We start from the raw sequence: 20,977 nt of genomic DNA, 5'->3' as shown, positions 1-20,977 counted from the left end.
TAAAACAAAACCTTCCCAACTTTTTTTATCCCTCACTTGCTTTATTTACTCACAGTTTGTCAGTTCATCACAGGGACCAGGCTGTGTTAAATCTGGTGGTTGGCAATGTGTGTATGTAGTCACAGACAAGTGCCTCTGCCCTGAACTGGATGAGATCAGAACAGGAGGACAGCAAAACTGTGTCCCCCGGACCCTCTGCCAAAGGGCAACAGATGATTAACCTACTGTATAAGACTTTGGAATTTGTACTTCTGGAACAATACATTTATTTTCCTGGGTTTTGTGAAAAGATGTAGCTACTGGGTGTGTAGCCAAATCAGGTATTGGGAGTCCATACACTTCTTACAGTTCTTCTGTGGGATAGCAGTTGTCAGAACTGGAACCAGCATGTCACAGCCAGCAGACATGGGGGTTAGCTAACTTGCATCTTATGCATTTCCAATATCTGTCATTTAGTGTGCAAAAGATTCACCTTCCATAAGAACAGACAGAATTTGCATATTTGCCACTATTTATTGTTGGGCTTCAAGAGGCACAGCACCTCCAGAATTTGCTGCTCAAAGGATTGGAGCTGCAGATCCTCCTGCAGTAACTCAGAGCAACTTCAACCATTTCAGCTTGAAGCTCTGCAAAACATTAGTGACAGGCATACCAATGTATGACTGGACACTGATTCAGAGTTTTTGTCTGATCTCACTGTCAGTTCTTGGAAAAAAGGAGGGAAAGGGGGAAGGGAAGACTGGATTGAAGTTGAAGTCATTGCTACCCTTCTACTTGAAGAATGAGTCCAGGGAGAAAAAGCAAGTAAGGTCGAATGTACATTAAAGCAGTGAGAAAGAATAGCCACCAGGCACATCTGAAGTCACAGCAATACTTTTGCCTTCTTTTTCCACCCTCCAAATTCAAGAATCCTTTTCTAAGCAAAATTAAGTATCTAGACAGAGAAGAATCTGTATTTATGATCCTTGATTCTGAAGCAGAGTGAAGCAAGCTGCCAGATGCAGGGGGCAGGTGGCTGAAAATCAGCTGCTCTAGGCCTTAGAGATGTCATCACTCCTACGCCACAGATCATGTGCACTCTGTTAGAGCTGCACGAGTGTTATTGCAAAAGTGGTCACCTCTGGGCTCCCCATGACTTGCAGAGCACCCTGAAGAGTAGCAAGTGAGATGTTTGGGCTCTCTGAACCAATTTACTGCACTACTTCTGCACATGGGAGAGAGGGCACTTGGTAAACGGAGATGGCTCAAAATGAGGAATTCTTCTAAAAGCTGCTCCTCGTACATTATTGCTAAAACAAGAAGCCTCTTCCCATACCACTGTCCAGATTCGACTTGTGAAACCAGGAGGAAGAACGTCTTCGCTTTCACTGACAGGTCCTTCAGCGAGAACTGTATTTTCCTGAGTACCTGCGTTCTTCACAGCTCTGGAAGGGACATCTCCATCTAGTGGTCAGGCCAGGGAAGAGAGGCTGACAGGCCATGCTCCAGCTTGTCCAGGGCTGAGCAAGCCTGCTCTGCTTCAGTGGCTTTGGCTTCTCCGGTCGCACATTGATACAGCAACATTTCTCAAACTTCCAGGGGGTCCTGTTAATGTCAGAGAAAGGCCTGGAGATTCTTGGCTGGAGACTCTGCTGAGAGCTACAGCCCAGATTCCACCCACTCAGCTCAGCCAGAGCAGGAAGGGATCAAATTGTCATCTCAACATCTGGTTTGAATCCAGAAGAGAGATGCTGTAGTGTCGCACACACGCACACACATACATACACTCTCAGGGGCTTACAAGTATCAGGCTGTGGTGACATCCAAGTGGTTTCAGAAGGTGGAGGTGTGAGTGAGGGAAAAATCTGGCTGTCCATCAACTCCCAACTACTATTTGTTTGGCTTTCCTTAACAGCGAGTATAGCAAGTAACAGCAGTCAATGCCAACATTAATGCTTTTATCTCCTCAGCATCCCTAAGAGGCAGTGTAGTGCTGTCAGTCTCACTTTACAGTTGGGGAACCAATGGCCAGGAGTAGCCAAAGTGAGGCAACCCAAGTCCTATGCAGGCTAGAGGCAGAATGAGGGGGTGAATGTAGGTTCTCCATCACTCAGCTAAGCCTGCTTGCTGGCTCCACTCATACTGACTCACTCTGGAGCCTGGCAGAGGGTTCAGAGCAAAGGTACAGCCCAGTATAAATACTGTAATATAGCTTAATTCCCCAAGCTTTGTGTAAAGAGGTATCTCAGCCAGGGGACACACTCAGATGCCTCAACAGGAGAGCTTTGTGTTGTCACCAAGTACAATGATGAATTACCTGCTAGAAGACAGATTTCATCCTGTGCAGCAGCTGGGGAACGAGCCATAAAGAGAGCTCAAAAGAGTATGGAGGGGAGTGGGGCTGGGTCCTCCTGCTAGCAGGCACAGTGCATCACCTGCCACAGGGTCCTGGCCCCAAACAGAGCATTTTGAGGGGTAGCCAAAAGAGAAGAGTGGAAATGAATGCAAAGGTACAAAAAGTGGCAGGACTTCGTGCAATGTAAGCAAACACATTTGGAATGGAAAAAGCAGCTCTTATCAAATGGAACTCCAAATTTCCCTCTAGACACAGGGTATTAAAAATAATCCCAGCTGAACTTTACCCACCTCTCTCACAGCATCTCCCAGATGCTTCAAAAATAAACAGCTCTGTCTGGGTGGAGCTGCAGCCACATATGATTTTGGGCTCCCAACATGAGTGCAGAGATGGTGAATAAAGCTTCCCTGGCCCACCTGTCCAGGGGGGTCTGCCATGTACAGTTTGTGACTGCAATGCCAACTACCCAGTGGATAAGCCACAGTGAAATGAAGAACAAGGAGAAGGGCTCTGAGTCCACAACCCCGCTCCCACACCGTTGCCACAAGTTGCCCCTTGCAGACCCACAGCCCCTCAAGCTCAGAGACCCCTCCTGCCCTGCAGCCACTGTCCTGCCCTGCCCCAGCACAGCCTGTGCTCCCACCCAGCCATTGGTTGACCTGAGCCCAATTCTGGTGAGCTCTTTTCCAATAGTACTGCCAACAGCACCCTCCCAGCACCCACATGGGGCAACACCTTGTCAGGTGCCCCAAGAAGAGAAGGTGTTCGACCTTCCCCCCACCATGCCAGGATATAAACCCCAGGTTACAAGCTGCCAGGAAGCACACACATTACATTTTAAGACGATTTAGCATTAGTTATGTGAATTCCAGTGCCCATGGGACTCTTCTGGTCCTCAGGCTCTCCAAACCTGGGACAAAAGTTTCACAGGAGGGCATGGGTGCCTTGTGGAGTCAGAGACAGCATAGGCTGCAGGCCACTGGAAGTCCCAGTACTTCTCCAATGACCATGTTTAACCACAAACAGTTGCCACAGACTTTGTACCTCTCCTCTGGTGCTGGGCCAGCAGCAAGTGGCAGCATGGGAGTTGGGGAACACAAACCTGAGGCTTTATTGGTGCCAGGGAATAGGACACAGTTTTTGGTGTGAAACAGTGACTGGCTCTTGGGTTGTAAGTGATTTATGCTGCAGCTTCTACATTTTTAAGTTATCTGAGGTTGGTCAGGCACACAAAATCTCCTGCTTCGGGCTCCACTGATCTTCAGACACCAGAAAGCTTTTCATTTTTTAACAAATTCTCTCCCAGGGAATGCAAGATCTAACAGGTACCTGGCAATGACAAATGGGCCCATCCCAGGCTGAAATGCTGCTCTTCGTCAGTTGTCTTTGTCTCCCTCCTAGTCTAAAGACCAGGATCCCTTCTACCCTTGAACCCTGCCAAATCCAAACACTGTACAGAAATCCCCAGGGGAGGTAGAAACTACTCTCCCCAGCAGACTCTAAGTCTCTAGCAAGTTCCGAATTTTTGAAGGTGTTAACCTTATTTGAAAGGGGAAGCAAGTAACAAGGCTAGTCCATGGCAAAAATAATCAGGCTGGGTGGGAATTACAGCTGCTTTTGACAGGGCCACACAATCCGCTCTGCAACAAACCCTTTGTTAATCTCCCACCTATTTCCTGCTGCAGCATTAATTGTCGGGCGTTGCTCAGAGGGAGGCAGCAGTCAGCAGGAGGCTTTCCCTTCCGACCCAGTGAGAACCACCACACACCATGCCGCTCTGGAAAGCTCCTTTCTGAGGGACTTGGCCGAAGCACAGTTTCCAATTCTGGCTGCTCTATTTCAGGCAGAGCACGTACACCCACCCTGGGCTTTTTGCCTCGTTGTAGGCTTGCCTTTTTACTTTCCTCAGATTCTGTTGAGGCAAATTCTCATTGACCTCCATTCTCTGGTACATCATCCTCATAGAACAACTGATTTACTCAGCTGTGACAATGCAGAGCAGCCTGTGCCCTGCTCAGACACAATATCCAAGAAAGCCTCTTACAGAGATGCAACCCCAGGCTCCCACCAGCCCTACCTGCCATGGGTTCACAGTGGGAGGCTCTCAGCAGAGAAGCCCCCCAGAAGAAGCTGCAGCCACTGTCCTTCCCAAGATGCCCATGTGCTGGGGGAAGAGGAACATGGCTGGGTACCTTCCAGCTCCCAGCAGAAGTTTCCCAGGATGAACATAGTGAGAACTCTTCTGGGGTAACAAGACTCACCCAGCACAGTCATGCATAGAAGTACCCGCCTGGCACAGTTCCTCCTTGGTAATTTTAGAAATGTCTTTCTGGCATGAGTGAGAAGCTTTTCATTCAGGACAGACAGGGCATGGGAACAAAGAAGGCATGCACAAGAGAGAGCCCTCAGGCAGTGCTTGAAAAGGGGGTTGGAAAGTGTGACAGAGATTGAAAATCTAATGTTGGAGACTTCATGAAGCAACAGAAAACCACCACTAACAATCAGGTCCTCTGAGTCCAAGGACTCACACACGCTCCTGAGCTTGTCACTCCTGCCAGCTGCATTCTGGTGTGACAAATTCAAATTTTTAACATACCAGTGTGCTTTCCCCACCTTTCCTACATGGATTGCTCATTGTTCTCTCATTCCTCACAGCAGGTGATGGCTCCTTGCAATGTAGATGTTAAAGAGTCACAAGTTTCCTGAAAACTGTATCATGGGCTGTGAAACTAAACAACACGTGCTGTACAATAAGTCATAAAGCATGTGTGAGAAATAGTTGACACAGAAGCTGTCATGGAAACCAGTGCTACCAGAGAGCACACAGCCACAGAGCTCCCATTAAAGGCTGCAAAGTTGAACAAAAACGCTAATCACTAAGGCAGAATATATTTAATTTACTGTCATGCCCAATTCAGTTTTTACAGCAAGTGAGCTGAAAACTACAACCATTTCCACTAACAGTGCTGGATGGTAGTTAGTGGTAATTACATTACCAGAAATCTTCTCACGGAGAAATTCTTTTTGTTTTGTGTACCCTAGAAACTGTTTTTGCTGACTAGGGGCCATTCTTCTCCCAGGAAGTAAGTCTGTTTAAAACAGACTATGCACATTTCTCAGGTTTGGGTTATATTCTCCTACCTGATTGTCTTCCAGCTGCCCTCAGCAACAATACCCTGCAAGCAAGAAAAAGCACAGTCTGGAAAAAGAAACATGGTGAAACCAGATTAAGCTGTTCAGGCAAGATAAAGAGAGACAGATTGAAAACTACACAATACCCTGCAAGTATTACAGGCGTATCCCACACAGTGATCCAACCTGTGGTCCTTAGATACCAGCTAGAAGGAAGCAAGTGACCTAAAAGTAATCGCATATAGATACCTTTTGACATCTCAGAGGCAGAGCAGGGGTGGAGGAACCTTGCCCTCTGTTGTGGAAAAAAAGCTGTACAGCCTTTCCTCATTCTCCAGCTCAGCACACTCCTCAGGTGGCCTCACTGGCTGGGCTTCAGACATGGGTGTTGCATGTTCTGCTGTGATGGGGACACACCAGAATTCATCCCTGACAGCAACATTTACATCCTAGAGCAATGCTAAGCTGTCTGGTGTGGTCTGGATGGAGGCACAGCATTCTAATTTTTCCCTCCACCACTTTGTTCAAAATATTTTTATGTATCCAAGGGCCAGAGCCATGCATTTAAGTGTATTTTTTGTGCTCTCTCTCAGGGCCTGGTCTTTATCTCAGTGACTTCAGAAAGCTTCAGGATTGCACTGGTTCAGGCTATGAAGAAAGCCAGCTTTTTCTGCTGACTCTACAAACATATAACAAGGCTTTTACTGACCTATAAAGGAAGCGTCTAGGCCAGGGTTGTCAAAAATAGGGCACCAGCAAACTTATTTCACCTTATTTTTAATCCACTCAAATACCATAGGTTGGAAAGTTCACCTAGTGCTCAAATGTTTATAGGGATCTTATTTTGCTCAAGAGGCAAAGAAAGAGAAATGGTGAAGGAGAAAATAAAATCCTTATGAAGAAAAATTAGGACTGGTTAAAAACTCCTGATGAAGAAAAATTAGGGCTGGCTGAAAAATTTGTCAGAATTATTTTTCTGGACATAAGTCAGATCCTTGAGTAAGTGAAATTTTTTGAGCATATGAAATATGTGTACTTTCTGTAGAAAATAGAATGTTTGTCATAACCTTTTGACTGAAAAGTTTGTGATTCTGCCAGACACTCCTGGTTAACTCTTTCTGGCTTATAAATGAAAAGTTGCCTTGTTTCACATGGAGATGCAAGAGGAAGAAGAAGGGTCCAGCTACAGTTCTACAAGAGATTTTAAAATAAACTAGAGAATGACCCACTGCAAATGAGAAATGAAGAATGGTCCTGAAAAGGGGATGAAACAAGAAAGTGGAAAATTAAAGTATGGGTTACGATTTAATAAGGTACATAAGAATATAAGAGTTTGTAGTATAAGAGTTAGTGCTCTTCTAAAGTAAGAGTCAGAATAAGGTTTTTGGCCAAGACTAGGGCCTTTTCTACACATTCATTGCCCTCTTTAATGGCAAGATCACAATCCATTTTTCCTACAGTTCTTTTCACTGCATATACCTTGTTATTATGCTCCAACAATAACATATAATAATAGCATATCAAACTCCAATATGCACATTTTTTATGATACATAAAAGGCGAAAGCTTAGCTAACACAGATGGCTAGATGACAGTCATGATGGGAAAAGGACAATATTTTCCACCAAACAAAGCGCCTTCGGTACATAAATATTGAAGTGTGACAGAAGATCAAGCTGCAGCTCATCAGATTGGGTGTAGCTTTCCTTTAGACTCCCCGGAATCCGAAGTTCTGCTGCTGACCCCACGCCAATCTAGGTTTGGTTCTTCAAATGAAGGATGTGAGTGCTGTGGCTCCGAAGGCGGCATTGTCTCTTCACTTGCTCTTTCCCCGCATGGCAAGATGGGGAGGTGACTATACTTCTGACATTTCCCATCTAAAGTCAAAATGCTTCTACTGATGTTGCCAAGACATACACAGAGGAAATCACATTAGCTCCACTATGTCAATACAGTGGGGCAAATTTACACCAATGGAACTTGTGACCCAAAATGACTCAGACCTCAGCATTTTTTTCTATGAGATGCCAGTTTTATCTCCCAGGCTTGACAAAAGCAGCTTAAAGGCTTTCCCATCACACTCACAGTGAGAGCTGATAAGGCCCAAAATCCAGAAATTGCTTACTTTACAACTCTGAGTCCCTTTCAAGCTGACCTTCTGCCCTGAAAGCCTAAAACTCCTCACCAACAACTATATTTAGGCAACTAAAGGACTGGAACATCTGGGAATAATAACAGCAGTCTCACTTGGAAATGGCATTTATATACCATTGTCTAGAAAGCATCACCATGCTGCAAAAGCTTTGTAAAATTCACTTTGTAGATTTCAGACTGAAAAATTACCTGCAGGATGATCTGTGCATCACCAGAGGTAATGAGTGGCAATCATATGTAGAAACAGTACAGTTATTAAAAAAAATCTTAAAACAATGTGACCTGGCAAAATAAAATATAATAAAAAAAATACTCTTTAGAAAGTGTCTAACATTTTCTTCAACCAGAATGTTTTTCATGATCTGTTGAAGGTGTATTTCAACATTACCCTTCCAGCACAGAAAATGCAAAGTCATCAACATTGACCAAAGTCTGAGAAAGAGGAAATCAAACTGATGGGTATTTTCACCTCCCAAGCTGAACAGCATGTGAAAAAACAAACAAGCAGCCTTCAGGATCTCACAGTGCTTCCTTTTGATTGCTTCCTTTTAAAGGGGGCTGCAAAGCTAAATGGAGCTCTGGGTCAATATTAGCAGCATTAGTTGTTTGTCCAGCCTGCTCTTCATCACAGCTTGCCTAGGGCTATTCGTATTCAACACATAAGTAAGCAAAATAACTAATCTCAGCTGAAAGTTCTTCATTAATATCCAGAATTCTGTTGGTCCACCCTCTGATTCTTGAGAATCCCTAAATACTTCAGTAGTGTTGCAAAATAACTAACAAGCCTACATCATACAGCCAGAGGGGCAGAAGCAAATGTGAAATCTAACTTGACGTAACACAGGACTATAAGCTGGATGCAGACACTAACTGCTGGACCTCTTGATGTCCCCAGTAAAGATCTTTGCTAAACTGTCCAGTACCAGGGATAGGTGATAGTTTGTTGGAGCCAGTGGCTAAGCTTGCAGTGAAGTGCAAAGATAGCAGGTTACAGTTATACACGTAGGGGCTAAAATAGCTGTATCTGGCTAGACAGCCAGGACAACCCAAGCAGCGATGGACTGAGCCTAGCAAACATCTTCATGATGTGGCCAAGATTTGAGGTACAGACAGTGAAGAACTCATTTGCATCTGGACATATCAATACATTGAGTACTTAAAAGCATTAGATGGATCACACTGATACATGAGGCAGATAACTCATTGCCTGTGGATGAGATACTCAAATTTACATCTCTGGCTCTGCCTGTTTGCCGTAATAGCAGCTCCACATGATAATTAAATGCCTGTTACACTAGTACTAATTCCAGGACTAGTAGTAACATCCTCAACTAAACAGCACACCATCAATAAGGGCAGCAAACAGTGTAAGACTGTGGGACTTGTTAGCATTTGTAGAAGTCAACACACATGCGTTTACATACCAACCCCTACCATAGCTGAAAGCAAAGGTTGGGCTCCTAAATCCAACAGCACGTCCACACTGATTACTGGGATCAACATCAAGGCCACAGTTAAGCCGTGACCCAGTGATCATCTGTTGCAAACCCCTTTTCTCATTCTCATCATCATCCAGCGCAGTTTTGCTGAATCCCCACACATGAAGTCAACACCATCCCGCCTTCACCCTCTCCACTGGTGTTTGGTCAGCAATGCAGGCAATCAGCCCAAGAAGATCCCCCACCTCACTCCCACTCCCCTTGCACCCCACTTAGTCTTCAACCTCCCTGTAAGTAGCAGCAAATCTGCAAGGATGGGTAAAAGGCTATTTTAGATAAGCTTGTTTCCTTGAAATGAACTCTGAAATAAATCTGAAATACTTTCATTTGCATGGAGCTTAAAAAACTACAAAAAAAAGCAGCACCCTCTGGACAGTCTCGGTGTGCACTGCATGGTGCACAGCCTGCAGAGGAATGGCAGGTCCACTCATCAAACTTTGCTCCATTTGTGATGTCACACCACCTTCTCGGCTCACCTTGGTGACTGTACAGTGTCTGCATGCTTGCTACATGCTTGGCAAGTGTTGAGGTCAAACTGAATTCCCATTGCCTCTCTGATTTCGACTCTAGGCTCACTTAAAAACCCAAAGCTGTATCATGTAGCACACATTCTTTAATTTTAAAATTAACTTTTGAGGGGACAAAGGGTGAAATAAAATAGGCAAGTAGGACAGGGAAAGGCAAAGGAAATTGCTTTACTGGAACACATTTTATTAATTTTGGTACTGTCTCTTTTTCAGCTGGCCAAATAATTGTCAAGGCTGTTTCAAGTCCTGCAGAGGAGTTTGTGGAAACTGGAGTGATATGCACTTGTCACGACTCAGCCAGTCAAATTAAGGTTCCCATGCATCAGCCTCTAAGCCAACAGGACACTTCATGACTCCACTAACAAAACCAATAATTAGAATTACAGAGACTGACAGCTATGAAAAATAAACAGCAACAAAGATTAAAGACTCCAAAGCTGCCCAACCAATGGGAGCTAAAGTTTATGTACTCAGTTTAAGAAAGACCTAGTAGAGCTCCCCTGTGGTCTTTTGGCAATTTGATTTAATTTAGTCTGTTCCTCCAACAAATAATTTTTAAATTAAAAGAGAATAAAATAAAAAAATCCCAACCCAAACACTGCAGTGCATTTGTCCAGTGCTCAGGCTTGGTTGATTACATCCCTCTAGCTTCCAGGAAATCTTGGAAAGCTTTAAAAGCCAGATGACTGTTACTGGATCAACAAATTCTTCTTTTTTGTTATGTTTCTCCCTTTACTTCACCCCAACAGGGCTCAGCACTTCCAGCCACAGTCACACAGGGAGATGGGATTCCCCTGTCTCTGCAGAACCTGACCACAGCCATACACACAGCCAAGTTGTAGGTACACAGGGCTGTGTACCATACAGGTAGGGCACGAGGAGCTATTCCCAGTCCTGCCCCCACAACACTAAAGAAGTAAGAGGAGGATTTAAACACACATTTTCAACCCAAACAGTACAGCCATTATTGCCTTTAGCACCTGTTACACACAGGTCGACTAACAACACTTTTCTTCAGGACCTCTTCTCTGGGCACTTGGGCTTGCCTTGCTCTGTTCTGTACACCCTCTAATCAGGCATATCATCAGGGGGTTCAAATGACATACCTCTTTCTTTTTTCCCTGCCTTTTGTAGCCTGAAACCTTCACCTCCCTTCTCTGCAGAGGTGTGGGTGTCATCTGCCCTATTCCCTGACATCTTTCTTTCTTTGGTTCTGGTCACAATTTGCAACTCCAGCAGTGCAAACCCCAGTTTTCCTCTGTTGCCCTTCAGGGTACAGCCCTAACTCACCTTTTTCCAGCCCAAGTCTGCAGCAATTTTAACATAGAGATATGCACTGAAAGCTGCTGAAGGGAAATCAAAGTCAAAAAGATAGAAAGAGACAGGAAAGCAGATCCCATTCTGACATATACACAATTCTCTGCAGCTAAACATGGCATGTTGCAGTATGAAATGACACATCTCCAGACATGTTCTCAGCCTGGAGCCTTACACTGCCAGAGCTCCTTCAGCAGCACAGGGTGTGCTGGCCTGTACTTACTCACAGATGAGATCCATGAGCTGAATGACACCTTTCAGTCAACATTACATAAAGCTATTGAGTTACTGAATTTTCTTCTCAGGTGCTTCCTTCTAGACAGGTTATAGTCAAAGACTCATCCTACCCTCTCTGAAGTCAACAGAAAGATTAGCAGGCACAGGGCCAGACCCCAGCACCACAGCACTAGCTTTAAATTTCCACGGAGTAAATTGCACACTCACTTTCTTCCTCCTTCCAGCAGTATTTTACAGGCAATAACCATCACTCAGAGCTGGATCCTTCTCCTTTAGCTTTTGAAATATCTATTGGTACACTATTGTCCACCAAATACAAAAAATTGCTGATCAGTTTTAAAAGGATTGTCAAAGGCTACTTTTACTATTAGTTTGAGAGAAGGGACACCCAGTGCAATTACCTGTGGAAGAAAATTTAAGACATGAAAACCCTGATTGATTTACAGTGTCCTGAAGAAGCAAAAATTACCTGTGTGACTTTCTAGAAAAATAGTGGTATTTAAATGAGTCTTCATTTTATGCTGGAATATATCTTTCCTATTTTCCTTACCTCTTCCTGCTAACCACATTCTTTCCCCTGCCCGCCTTTGTCTCTATGCTTTGTATCAATTGTGCCTTCAGGAACTTGCTTCTGAAAACCTTAATTTTAGAGTCACATTTTTTCCTCCGAGATTTTTCTCTTCTTTATATTCTTGTCACTTCCCTTCACTTAACACTGAGTTTTTACATGATGAAACAACAACAAAACCACAGTTAAAAAAAAAAAAAAGAAAAAATTAATGCTGTTGGCTGTCTCTTTTGTCAAGCACACACTCCTCCCACCTTCCAGACACCTTGGCAGTACTCAGAAGACTTGCTGCTCACATGCTGGCACAGGCACGTGATTACTACAAATAACTACCCTTTAAATAACAGACCCAGCCCCTGTATGTGGCCAGTTTGTGGCCAGCACGAACTCAGTGGTAGTTCTAAGGATTCTCACCATCCCCTGATCCTTACAATTTTACCTTTCTAACTTATTCAGTCAGTGTTTCATACAAACATATTTCAGCCTCTTATCTGTTTCTCTTCAGATTCACAGAGCATTTTCATAGCTACAGAGTGCAAAAATCAGGAAGAAAACTCATAAGAAAAGTTACCAAACCTTATTTGGCAAGGATGTCCAAACAAACAATGCTATGCTTAAAAAAAAATAGGGTTTCCTTTTACCAGAAAAACAGGACTTTGGTGTTCAAACAACCACCAGATAAACTTCAGTAGCACAGTGACTGCAGAGCTTTGCTGGGACATTGACTTAATAAATAAAAATATCTCAATAAACCAACACCATTTCATGAAACACCTGCTCTTGTCTGCTTCCTATACAAGTTTTGGCATGGTCAACTCTTGCTTAGCATGGAGATCTGATGAAATCATAGCCTAAAGCAGTATGTTGAGAACTGAAGGGATGAGTTAACCAACATCATCAGAAGCCCTAAATTCTCCTTCAAGTCAACACTGGTGGGCTACATGCCCTTTGGAAGAAATCACTATATAGTTGTTACAAGGCACTTAAGAAATCACCTTGCGTCCTTCAATTCATTTTTATCAGGAAAATAACCAGACAAGGAATGAGTTTCAGTTGTTCCAAGTCACTTATCTTTTTCTACATTAAAATGTAATAAAAAGTGAAGCAGTCATTTTTGCAGTACTTCGAGGGCTGCTCCATGCGGAAAATCCAATGTGAACATTTTGAGTCAATATGACAACAACCAAGTCCCTCACTATACTAATGATCTGCAAGTAAGTATCACTTTACATCCTCCTTCATATATTATCTCCCTTACACCTAATCAATCCCATCATGATCTCAGTGTGATTTGTAGAATCCCTTATTATTTGTCAGTGGGAGGGAAGGGCTGTAGTTTTTGGGAAGTCCTCCATAAGCCAAAAGAATACGCATCAATTGGTAACATTTAGGGTCTATTGCAATCATCCTTTATAAATTCCACTCTAATTGCTGCCATGGACCATGCTGCGTGCCAGCAGTTCCCGGTAATAGGCTTCTTCACATGAGGAGTGAAAGAGATCTGGCAGTAAGTGGTAGGTAGTGTCAGTGGCTTTCCTGAGTAATTTCCTGTGTTCCTACAGAAAATGAACCTGCAAGACAGCTGCCTTAAAGTTCAAGAGGCATAATCAGACACAGATGTGAAACAAGGGTAGCTCTTAGGGCTCAGTGAGAGGAATTCATCATTTTGAACACACTCCTCCATTGGTGGCTAATTAGTTCCAATAAAATGGGGTGTGCATTGTTTGTCAGGGCTCTGAAGCCATTCATTCCCAGAACATAGATAACAAAAAACGCTCTGCATGACCCACCTGTGCTATCATCCAGAAAAAAAAGCTCATGATTATTTTTTAAAGGTGTCTTACCAAAACAACTATTTCATACTTATTAGAACTATTTCCACGAGCCTTTCTAACTACCTCAGTCCCTCTCTGATCACTAGGTACAGCTCTGTCCTGCTGCTGTAAAATGCCTGGGTTTGCAAAGTCCAGTCAAACCTCAGATATGCAAGCCTGAATACAGGTTTCTGAAAAGCCACCTCCACCTCTTCCAGTGATGGAGCACTGGAGAGTCAAGTCTAAAAGCCTTGGAAGATGAAGCACCCACTACTGGCACAACTGAAGGCAAGGAAGCATTAACTTCCATGCAAGTTTGATATTCTCCAGTGAAGGCTACCCAGACGAGCAGTAGAAAAGCAGCTTAGACAGACAGAATATGCAGCATCATACTTGGAATACTGCTGCTCTAAATAGAACATTGCTTGTGACTTCAGATGGAGTCTCTTCAAGCAATTCAAGTGGCTAAGATGAGGATACTGTTGGTGGTTGTTTCACACCAAGTTGATTGTTTTTGCTGGAATCTTTCTTACTTTGCCTTTTTTCCCCCATACATTAAAAGAACTAAGATTTTGTCTAAGACTTGTTAAATCAAGAGGGAGAATCCTATTGACCACAAAGAATGGGGCATCGATCTGTTTGCAAGGACACATTGTTGATTTTACTCCAGCAACATGAGCAGATTGAAGATGCTTGCATAATATTTAAAGACTGGTTTACTCCTTGGAAAAAAATCCTGAATGAATTCTGTAACACTTGCCCTTTTTGTGAATCTTAAAGATAACTTCTTTGTCATAATTCAATAAAAATGGCTCTTCCCTACTAAAATAACCATATCCTTGAATGAGTACAGTGAATTTGTATTTGGAGAAGAGGCAGATCTTACATGTTTTGCTCTTGCTCAGTGAGCATATTTTTGTGCAGTGTTCCTCCTCTTCCCCTTCACAAGGAAGCTTATAAGTGCAGGGTGGAACTTTTCTGCCAGGCTTTTTATTCACCAAGCCAAGGCACTGCTTAGTCCCAGTACCCCGACTGTCTCATCTTTTCACCGTAGAGATAAATAAGAACAAAAGCTGCTGGCTTCTCTTTAATCTATACTGCACTCCCTGAGGAGGCCAGAAGCCAGCCAGGATCAGAAGAGAAAAGCTGTGGTCATTGCAGGTCATGGCTGTATTTTCTTTCTGGCTTCCTTCCAAAGTAATACCTTCTCTTGGACCAGAGTTTATTTTGCATTCTGAAAATATTCTTAACAACACCGTTTCCTTTTTCAAGTTATTTTTTGCCCAGCCCTTTGGGAACCTCTCCAGCATGCTGGCCAGCATGTGTGCGTGAGCGTGTGCATGCCTGGGTCTCACACCAACGCCCAGGGCAGCCCCAGAGCTTTCCCAACATCTTTTGACCTCTGCAACCTCTATTAAGTCTTGAGTGGTTGCTCAGTGCCAGGCAGCTACAAACATGTGGCAATACAAACAACTACTGGTCTAATAGACGTAGGCCTAAAGTGGGTCTTGTTCCCTCATTCAAAACCATATCTTTTTTTCCAAACATCACATACAGATCAGCTACGACAAGATCATGGTGTGAAGTTAAACCATGCAGGATACCTGTCCCAGTGATTGAAACAGAAGCAGCCAACACACTGAAACGTTTCAGCCAGGCTGTGTTCACAGAGACCTCGTACACGTTAGCCAAGGTCCTCTCCCAGAGGTCAAACTGTAGATATCATCAAGGCAGTTGCAGAGAAGAGCTACATTCCCATCTGGGATCCTCTGACCCAGGATCTCCAGTTCAGCTGTCATAACTCTGCTCTTGCTTAAACCTAAGAAGATCCAGTTTGCATAGTATCTCTTTCACTTCCAGTTCAGACACCAGACTTAGCAAACAGTCTCAGATCTTCCAGATGACATCAGCCTTGAGTCACAGCTGACCACTTCTCCATGTAGGAAATGAAAGATTAAACAGCACTCTGGTTCCCCCAGCAACAAAAACTCAGGGCATTTCCTTCAGCCCCATGCTTCAGTTTCTCAGAGGATGTTTACCCACACACTGCCAGAGCTAATGATGTACTGCAGGTTTGGGGACTTGTCATGAACCAACTGTAGGACGAATCGAGGAGTAGATTGCAACCGCATGGTGTTTCTGAAGGTGAAGAATGGCTCAGTGAGTAGGAGCAAAGGATGTTGATTAATCTTACTTAAAAATTACGTGCCTTACTTGTCCCTACAGAGGATTTCTGTTGTACCAGAAAAATAGCAGTTTGAAATATATGAGACACCACATTCTGTATTCAAAAGGGCCTCTGTATTTTCTCAGCCACCATGGGACTAGACCAGACAATGCTTTCCATGGCTGCTGGACTAACTATAAAAAGTCAAGTCTGGTGTCTTAGACGCTGCCTCCTGAACAATGACTTGTCCCCCTTTTGGTAAACAAAGAGAAAAGCTGAGCTTGAGACAAAAATTTCACCGTGATACAACTCTGACTCTGGCTTTGGGTCAAGTAGCAGGGTCAGTAGGGCCACTGTGGTACCTATTCATTATTCTACTGTTGGAAAATGTAGTGTTCTTGAACTTTAGATTTTCTGTTGGAAAACAATGTCAGCAGAATTGACCCTGGAGAAGAGGAGGGAAGCATGGAGTCAATCAAGAAGAAATAATCCCTTGCATCCACTCAGTTCCTTATACCCCCATTTTCTCCAACGGAGCACACTAACCTCCCAGCTGTCTCTTAATTTACTTGCAATCAGAGGCACTGTAACCTGCACCTTCCATTATTCTTCCCTATTGAAATTACCACTTTAAGGCAAAGATAGGACATATGACTGACTATTTCTTTATGCTTCCCTGGAGGTTTATGTGTCTAGCACTAATCTGAGTCACTATACTGAAGGAGAGCACAGATTCCCTCAACAATTCAGGACACTGCACAGTCTCTATGCCTGTATCACAGATGTCAGTACTGGAGACCCTTCCTTGGAAACAACCAATCCCTCTCATCCCAGCCTGCTCTCAACTGCAGGTCACTCATATTTTATTTCTGCTCTCAGCTCATATATATGAACTCTCATTCAAAATTATTTCCAAGCAACTGTGAAGCACAACTGCAGCAAAGGCAACTGAGGGAATGAGCTTGGTTGTTTAGATGCTCCGAGTGCCCTAGCTGAGGCAGACAAAAGGAAAAGAGAATAGCAATTTCATCAAATAAGCCACACAGAATTACCATACCTCTTTGAGTGAGGCCACCTTTAACAGAATAGGTAAGTCCCATTAAGAGATTTAATTTCCTATGTCCATGGGCAGCTTCCTAACAATATTAGAAATCTTTCAGTTTTCTTCCCAAAGAGTGGGTGGACAAAGAGGGGAAAACATAATTTTAGGAAACAAATCCTCAGGACCACTGCCGAATCTGTGATACATTAAGCTTTCTGAAATGAACCACTTTCACAGCATGCATTGTTCAATAGCCATTATACACACTGCAGAAAACATCTCCCCCACCATGCAGAATGCCCATGGATAAATGCCATGCCTCCTTCATTCCCTCTCTGTCTTTGCATCTGCTCTGTGCTGCACAGGGAGCAGCAGAAATGGCCACTACGTGAGTGAAAGGATCACACTTCAACTCATGGCCTTGCTTGGAGCAGCTGGGACTTTTCAGGATCTGGGGAACAGTCAATTCCTTTTGTTTGATACCTATTTCTTGAGCAACTGCTTCAAATCTACTATAGAAGTAATAGAAATGTACTTTTACCTTACTGTAAAAGTTCCTTTCGCACAGCACTACTAAAGCTTCTCTGCCTAGATTTATGTTCCTTCTGTTAAATAAATATAATAGCCTGCACCTCTAATGGTGAATAAGCCATGGTTGTTTTGTGTTTCAGTAAGGGTTTAGCTCTTGACAAATAGAGATGGTCAGATTATTATATATGTATGATGTGAACTGGAGAGTAAAGCAACGCTAAATGGTTTAATGAGCTGGAAGAAAGCAAACTCTGCTTAACCACTATTTTTGCAGGCCTGCTAATATCTATAATTCATCCAAATAATTGGCAGATGGAAGATCTATAGCAGCCAAGTAATCCTGGCCATTCCCACCTGGCTAGTAAAAAATTTTGATGATTAAACAAAATGTCTGAATCTTCTGGCAGCAATAAAACCTAGTGTGTTGACACCGGATCTGACCTAGCAGAGTCCATGGAGACCAGGAACACTTTGTGCTGGCTAGATCCCACTAGGGCAAACTGTGGTTGGGTTTGCAAGACCAGTAGCTACATTACCCTTGATGAAGATGAGGTGGCAGAAAATAAAATTGCTGTTCTTAAAGTATCTGCTGCTATTGCTTATATACAGCTTTCTGGAAGGCAGAGTTCTGTAGCCTGCTTGAACTGACTGTGTCAACCATCATGTGAATTTCTGTCAAGACTGAGGTTCATGAAAAGATGGATGTGCCCCCATGCCTCCAAACTATATTCCAGTGAGAGGAGCTTTAAGACTCTGTTGAATTACACATGAGAAATATGTATGTCAGAGAAAAATAAAACCACCCTGATTTTAGTGAAGTCTCTTTTTTATGGCTACCACCCACTTAGCTTCAGAGAAATAAGCACTGCAAAGTGGACACACAGCCTCCAGTACCCAGACACTGATGGGGTGCTCTGGGATGTATTAAACTCTCTGACACAGAACAGCAGCACCAGTGAACTTGTAAGGTAACAGCAAAAATACACAGAGCTAAGCACTGGTCGCATGTCCTGCTAAGACAGCCAGAGCTGGGGTTCGCTTTCCGGCATCAATCCAATACTTTAGAGAAATTCTGCTGTTAGATGCAACTCCAAGTCAGCTGTCAACACCCTCTAGCTTCTGGGCCTACACATTGCTGCTAACATCTGCCTCTGGACAGATGATCTGAGCCTCCCTAAACCTCCATTCGAGACAGTGACCAACCTCATGTCTCAGACCAATCCACAGCTGCAGTTAGTGGAAACTCTAATGTGCAATTGTGCTAGGAGCAGGGTTTGCCATTAGCAAGACTCCATGCTTTAGGTTCTTCCAGAATATGTTACTGATGCTTCCTAACATGGAAATCATAATACCAGCAAAATTTGACAGTGTAGAGAATTTCCCTTCCCCTCTTCCCCTCAACACACTTATATTCTTGGTCCTTGAATCATTCAGTTTACTTCTAGGACATCACTAAGTAATCAGGTGGATGTAAACATTCTGGATATGAAAACAGTAGTATGACATCCTGGAGAAAAAAAAAATAAAGAGAAATAATTTTATTTCATCATGAATAATAGTTTTGCAGATGGATGGAAACTAAAGTATAAATCTATGTGCCTCAACTGAGTTTATCAGTTAATATAGGCTATGAGAATCAGAAACAGTCTTGCAAAACCCAAGATAGCCTTGGTAAGAATTTTCCTTATTGACTATTGAGTTAAGGGGAAAAAACCCAAACAACAACGAAAAAAACCCCGTCTGCTTAACCCCGTCTGCTTATCTGTCTCAGAACAGCCACCAGAAAAGCCCATTCCAAAATTACACTGGTGCAATCCAACCATCTCCATTTGCTCCCATAAATGCTGTTCAAAGCAAGGCTTTTCCCTGTTCTCAGCAGCACGTAACTGTGCTTTCACAGTGGAAGAACAAAGCACCGCAGATTTGATTAGCACTCTCAACTTACATTTGTTTTGAGGAAAAATGGGCACAAAAAACCTCAAGCACTTCTTCAATAGTTTGCAACTCTGTTCTCTATGCATCTGGTTTACGCTGGCTTTCATTCCAACTTATTTCAAGTTAAGCCTTCTGGTTACTAACTGGAACAAATTGCTGTCATGTTCCCTTCAGCTTGGTAATCAGGGGAAGATTTTATATCCATAAAAATGCATCAGATCATTGTGATAACACTTTTGGGGGAAGGGGAGTTAATATGAAACTCCTGCCACCTTGAACGCATTGAATACTTTCTCTTAAGCTAACATGGGAGGATGTGCTCCACACCTCCAACAGAGGGACTCAAGTGAGTGCTCTCCAGATAAACCACCAGCAATGCATAAAGAAATGTCCTGTCATACTTCCTAGGTTTACATTAAACAGGTCCTTTTGACAAGGAAGAGCAAAGGAAGGAAGTTGCAGCTCACATGCCCTTGATTATAAGTAAATCAAGAGATCACTGGGAAGTTAATCTCAGATGTAGCATTTGCAGAGTATTGTACTTAATGGAACACATCTCCCTCTTGTGATACACTGCCTTCCATTAAGCAGCTGTGAGTCTTTTAAAATATTGCTTTCCTAAGGGTGACATACACAGACAATAGGTAGCTATTTGAAGAACATATTGGTATGTTTAACTCCAAGGAGGACAAAACCCCTGCCTGGGCTGTTCACCATATCCATGTGCAAAACTGGTGCCCAGGGACTGCTCCTATGGCATCCATGTCAGATGGAATTCTGCTGTCAACCTCAATGTGAGCAAGATCAGGTTCCTGAAGGCTCTGACTGCAGTTCTCTCAGCAAACTAAATTGATTCCCAGGCTCACTATTGCTGAAAGAGTGAAAGGGTCTTGCTGACACTCTCCACTGATAATTTTCACCTACATTAGTGAACTGAATCAGGTTACAGATGGACGTAACAAACAGCAGAGTTGGCGGAAGAAAGGAGATGGGGTGACACAGCCAGGAGCAAGAGCAGGAGGCACACATGCTACCTCTCAGCCAAAGTGTACTAACCAAAATAATGCCAGAGAAAACTTCCTAAAATAAGGTAAAAGCTAGAAGCAGTTGCATGAGATTAGCATGGGTCCCTTCCAACTCAGAATATTCTGTGATTCTGTGATAAGAACTGCCCACCCATGGAGGGTGCAAACACCCAGCGGGCTGCAGAGGGGTGCACAACAGCACAGATGCCAGTTAGCTTAAATCACCTGTGAAACTCTATCTTCAATACAAGGGGCCCAAGTGCCAGGAAGGAGCTATTCTACTCTGATATACCTACACCCGAGTGTATTAGTTTGTTACAATGTGATTAATCAAGGCTTCAGGGAGTTTAAAAGCATGCTGTGTTCCTAGTTGATAGCATATTTATGAACGTGCTCTATTCCTATTTGGTACTAGATCATCATTGTATAATTTGAGAGCCATAAGCTGTCAGGCTGCCAGCAGCACACTGTACATGCAGCACGATGTTTTTTGTTGTTTCACCATCGTTTAATTTTAAATAAAATCTTAATTGCAAATGTGAAAAAAATCTGCCTAATCAATCAGGCCTGCTCTGAAGAGAGTTTCCAAAAGTTTCATAATTGGGAAGTTCAACCCAGTTCAGAAAAGATTTACTGGAGTTAACAATAGGAAAGGGCTTGCTCGAAACTGTTGCCAAACTCCCACTCAGGACAG

At 43.3% G+C, this 20,977-nt stretch overlaps 1 long non-coding RNA gene across 1 annotated transcript; it reads right to left on the bottom strand.

Annotated features, from left to right (window-relative positions):
• Positions 1-493: 493 nt before the first annotated feature.
• LOC135418024 (uncharacterized) lies at positions 494-6,197 on the bottom strand. The gene is made up of 3 exons (XR_010432297.1): positions 5,477-6,197; positions 2,626-5,064; positions 494-1,584 (listed from the first exon to the last, which is right to left on the bottom strand). It is a non-coding gene; the product is annotated as an uncharacterized LOC135418024 (long non-coding RNA).
• Between the last annotated feature and the right edge of the window lie 14,780 nt (positions 6,198-20,977).

The sequence above is a fragment of the Pseudopipra pipra genome, chromosome 8 (assembly GCF_036250125.1).
Source record: "Pseudopipra pipra isolate bDixPip1 chromosome 8, bDixPip1.hap1, whole genome shotgun sequence".
Classification (NCBI taxonomy): Eukaryota; Metazoa; Chordata; class Aves; order Passeriformes; family Pipridae; genus Pseudopipra; species Pseudopipra pipra.
This window is presented reverse-complemented; position numbering and strand designations above follow the sequence as displayed.